General features: G+C 53.6%; 1 non-coding gene across 1 annotated transcript in view; it reads left to right on the top strand.

Moving 5' to 3' along the window:
* The first annotated feature begins 4,868 nt into the window (after positions 1-4,868).
* LOC124589267 overlaps positions 4,869-5,000 on the top strand; it is a 1,910-nt gene continuing 1,778 nt past the window's right edge. The window contains exon 1 of the ribosomal RNA XR_006976058.1: positions 4,869-5,000. This exon is cut by the window's right edge and continues 1,778 nt beyond it. This is a non-coding gene — a ribosomal RNA (small subunit ribosomal RNA).

Here is a 5,000-nt window from a genome sequence, read left to right as displayed (position 1 = left end):
AGGAACGGCACCTCCATCTACAGGGATCCGACGGAACTACGCCAACCATGCCGGCAAAACAGTATCGCCATCTATGAAAATACGGCGAAACCACATGCAATACCTCCATCTATGCGAATCTGACAACACTACGTCCGCCATGTCGAGCGCACCGCAAAACATACCGCCATCTGTAGGTCTCCCGCAACATGACCTCCTGCAACGACGATACCGTCATCTATGAGACGCCAAGCCGACTAAGACAGCGATGGGCCCACAGTGCCCTTCTTTCGACCCCACCCCAACGCCAGCGCCTCTGCCGCACGAAGTCGTGGACCGGCAATCACTCCACCTGCACCCGTTCGTGCCCCACCCCAACCGCCCAACTCGCAACTCCAGCGGATGAACGGCGGACTTTGCTCGCACTCGCAATGTGCAATCCACCCCTATAACGTGCGTTTCATGAAGAGTTATGTCCAATATGCGACATTCCCGCTGTCCATATACATGAGCTGCGAGCTGTACCACGTACGAGCTACAGACGCGATCGCGTTGCTCGCTGTACGAATGCAGATGCTCAGCGGCAGCTAGGAGGCGCTCCATCCATGTCGGTACCGGTGAGCGTTGCACTCGCAGTCGCAAAAACGTACGGCAAGTATATTACTCGGAAGAGTCAATGACAGTCCAAGCCCCCCTGCGTGGGAAGAGTCTTCCTAGGCCATGACCCACCGGAAGGGCGCAGCGTCCCCCACCCCAGACATGTGACGTCAGACTATCGGTATTGACGACTAGACTGATTCCTTATAATCATTTGCCATACACCGGTGGAAGCTGCCGAGACGAGTAACTACATAGCGGGCTCGCCGTGTCACTAATGTACAGAGATACAATAGTTTCGACTGGAACCGGATTAAACGTATACACGGCGCTGATTAGTAATAGATAGAGCCATCAGAATACAGATAATGTATAGACCTGTCCGTATACATGCTGAAAGACTCTGCTCACAATCACACGTCAGCCAGACACTCTTATCACGCACTACTCTCTGCCTGTAACAGGCACACAGACAATATGTAAGCACCAGCATGGAACAACACCCAGTGCATCCTCTCTGCCACATTAGACAATCCACACTATCATAACCAGACCGGGAGGTCCACTCGGAAAACAGAATATCCCACCCTTCCGACAACCACCATTGCTCAGCTAAGCCACCAACACCCACACATGTCCCAGACAGGGGTGCACCCAACATCACAATACTGCCTCCTGTCACACCACACAAACAATGGCAGGAATGAAAGACACAGGTCTGCCACAAGCATGGAATCAGAGCGCCGCCTGTTATGAGCCAAAGGTGCACCCTGACGTGGCAAATCAGATGATGCCGCAGTCATTTACTTACGATAATCACAATCAACAAACCGGGCCCCCCCCCCCCCAAGTGCCTTAACCTAACCCGTATTGTACCTTAACCTAACCCGTATTGTACCTTAACCTAACCCGTATTGTACCTTAACCTAACCCGTATTGTACCTTAACCTAACCCATATTGTACCTTAACCTAACCCATATTGTACCTTAACCTAACCCATATTGTACCTTAACCTAACCCATATTGTACCTTAACCTAACCCATATTGTACCTTAACCTAACCCATATTGTACCTTAACCTAACCCATATTGTACCTTAACCTAACCCATATTGTACCTTAACCTAACCCATATTGTACCTTAACCTAACCCATATTGTACCTTAACCTAACCCATGTTGCGCCTTAACCTAACCCATGTTGCGCCTTAACCTAACCCATGTTGCGCCTTAACCTAACCCATGTTGCGCCTTAACCTAACCCATGTTGCGCCTTAACCTAACCCATGTTGCGCCTTAACCTAACCCATGTTGCGCCTTAACCTAACCCATGTTGCGCCTTAACCTAACCCATGTTGCGCCTTAACCTAACCCATGTTGCGCCTTAACCTAACCCATGTTGCGCCTTAACCTAACCCATGTTGCGCCTTAACCTAACCTATGTTGCGCCTTAACCTAACCTATGTTGCGCCTTAACCTAACCTATGTTGCGCCTTAACCTAACCTATGTTGCGCCTTAACCTAACCTATGTTGCGCCTTAACCTAACCTATGTTGCGCCTTAACCTAACCTATGTTGCGCCTTAACCTAACCTATGTTGCGCCGTAACCTAACCTATGTTGCGCCGTAACCTAACCTATGTTGCGCCATAACCTAACCTATGTTGCGCCTTAACCTAACCTATGTTGCGCCTTAACCTAACCTATGTTGCGCCTTAACCTAACCTATGTTGCGCCGTAACCTAACCTATGTTGCGCCTTAACCTAACCTATGTTGCGCCTTAACCTAACCTATGTTGCGCCTTAACCTAACCTATGTTGCGCCTTAACCTAACCTATTTTGCGCCTTAACCTAACCTATGTTGCGCCTTAACCTAACCTATGTTGCGCCTTAACCTAACCTATGTTGCGCCTTAACCTAACCTATGTTGCGCCTTAACCTAACCTATGTTGCGCCGTAACCTAACCTATGTTGCGCCTTAACCTAACCTATGTTGCGCCGTAACCTAACCTATGTTGCGCCTTAACCTAACCTATGTTGCGCCTTAACCTAACCTATGTTGCGCCTTAACCTAACCTATGTTGCGCCTTAACCTAACCTATGTTGCGCCTTAACCTAACCTATGTTGCGCCTTAACCCAACACACGTTGGGCCTTAACCCAACACACGTTGGGCCTTAACCCAACACACGTTGGGCCTTAACCCAACACACGTTGGGCCTTAACCCAACACACGTTGGGCCTTAACCCAACACACGTTGGGCCTTAACCCAACACACGTTGGGCCTTAACCCAACACACGTTGGGCCTTAACCCAACACACGTTGGGCCTTAACCCAACACACGTTGGGCCTTAACCCAACACACGTTGGGCCTTAACCCAACACACGTTGGGCCTTAACCCAACACACGTTGGGCCTTAACCCAACACACGTTGGGCCTTAACCCAACACACGTTGGGCCTTAACCCAACACACGTTGGGCCTTAACCCAACACACGTTGGGCCTTAACCCAACACACGTTGGGCCTTAACCCAACACACGTTGGGCCTTAACCCAACACACGTTGGGCCTTAACCCAACACACGTTGGGCCTTAACCTGCTCTGTAATTGTCATACGACGCGTTAAATTAGTGTAGTGTTGCCTAACTGCAACCCCCGCAATATAGTTTGCTACTCGCACTGCCCGGTCCCCAGAGTATCGCTTCATGTTAAACACCTTGCAGCTATACACTGTAATGCGGATGGCGGCAGGACGTACATGCTCAATGCCCTTCGCAGTTGTTCATTGGCATTCGCATGGCGAAGCACAGCCTACGTTGTGGTACGGCTTGTGGCAACTGTCCGCTGATGTTGTACGTCCAAATCACACACTGTACCGCACATTGGTCCTCATGTACTGAATGATACATCGTGGTACATGTGTGACCGTACCACGACTGCGCCAACAACGGCGAACCATACGGTCCAAATATTGTGCACTCAGCTACGTGTCGTCTCCCTATAAGAGCTGGATTGCAGTATGGTATGCCGTGGATGGCGATCAGCATGAGCCGTCTGTTGATGTAGTGGCGCGTGTTGTCAGACGTAGTCGTCTCTTCTCACACACCGTGATAGCATGGTGCACTGCGTTCCACATCTGCGACATGCGACAGAGGCCGGTTGACAGTCGTTCGCGCAATGGACATCGCATACGTACGGGGGCCACCTTCCACGTGTTCGCGAAGCGTGCACATGTTGTTGCGTGTATGTGGGCAGACATAGTGTGTCGTGACACCTGACACAGGCATGCAACAATCGTTGAATTTGCAAATGGCGATGGACGTCTACGTTTGCTGGTGACGTTACGCAAATGAAGAACTGGTAAACCGTTGTGGTGCGGTTGTTCTCGCTAGAGGTGAATCAGTGATGGCGACGATCGGTTGAGCTACCAACCGGTTGTTTCAGCGATACCCACCATGCCCACGAACGTGAATGGCATGTGGGTGTGAAGCGATACGCGGCGGTGGCTGGGTGGGACCGTCCCCGGCCGGTGAGGGGGGGCCTTCCGGCGTGCTGGCCGCGCGGTGCGTGGGCGCACGCGCTACAGCCGGCTGGTGGGGGCGGCCAGTGGCAGGCGCGCCGGCCGACGGAGGCGGCAGGCGGCGCAGCTGCGCGCCGGCGCACCCTGCACGCGGCGCCGTGCGGCCAAAGTAGGTCCTCGCGGGCCCGGTGCGAAGCGCGGTGGACATCTGCAGTGTGCTGGTCCGATTGAGGACTGTGTGCGCTGAGGATGCGCCGCCGCCCGGCGCTCGGCGCCGCGACGCCGTCTGCTGCTCGGTCGCCTCTGCGGTTCTCGCAGGTGGATTGTATCGCAGCTGTGCGGACGTGTTGGCGCGTGCGCTGTGCTGGGAGAGTTCGCTTCGGCACCCAAGTGGGGCTTTTGTCCTTCTGTGGCGCTGGCGTTGGAGCTGCCGGCCACCGTAGGTGGCGCGTGTTGTCTCCCGCCGGCAATGCCACGACAGCACGCTCCCGGGCCTCTGTCGGCAGCGGCAAGCTCAGTTGGGAGCACGGGTGGTCGCACCTAAAGCGTCTACTCGCCAAACTCCGGGCGATTGCGCCTCTCTCGAACCCGACCAAGTACTTAGGACGGCGCTGCGCGCCGCCGGGACCTGAGAGGGTTTCGAGGTGTATTGTGCAGGGGAGCTCAGCCTCCTCCTGTTTGCAGAATAATTGAGCGGACGCTTGCGTGTTCGCGCGGGCCCCCGGGACACACTCCCGGGCGGCCGGCTGCTCAGCTCTAGTTGACGCAGCTCCCTGGTTGATCCTGCCAGTAGTCATATGCTTGTCTCAAAGATTAAGCCATGCATGTCTCAGTACAAGCCGCATTAAGGTGAAACCGCGAATGGCTCATTAAATCAGTTATGGTTCCTTAGATCGTACCCA

This window comes from Schistocerca americana, unplaced genomic scaffold (genome assembly GCF_021461395.2).
Source record: "Schistocerca americana isolate TAMUIC-IGC-003095 unplaced genomic scaffold, iqSchAmer2.1 HiC_scaffold_699, whole genome shotgun sequence".
NCBI lineage: Eukaryota > Metazoa > Arthropoda > Insecta > Orthoptera > Acrididae > Schistocerca > Schistocerca americana.
Note: the sequence above shows the minus strand (reverse complement) of the source record. Positions and strands in the feature narration are given on the sequence as shown.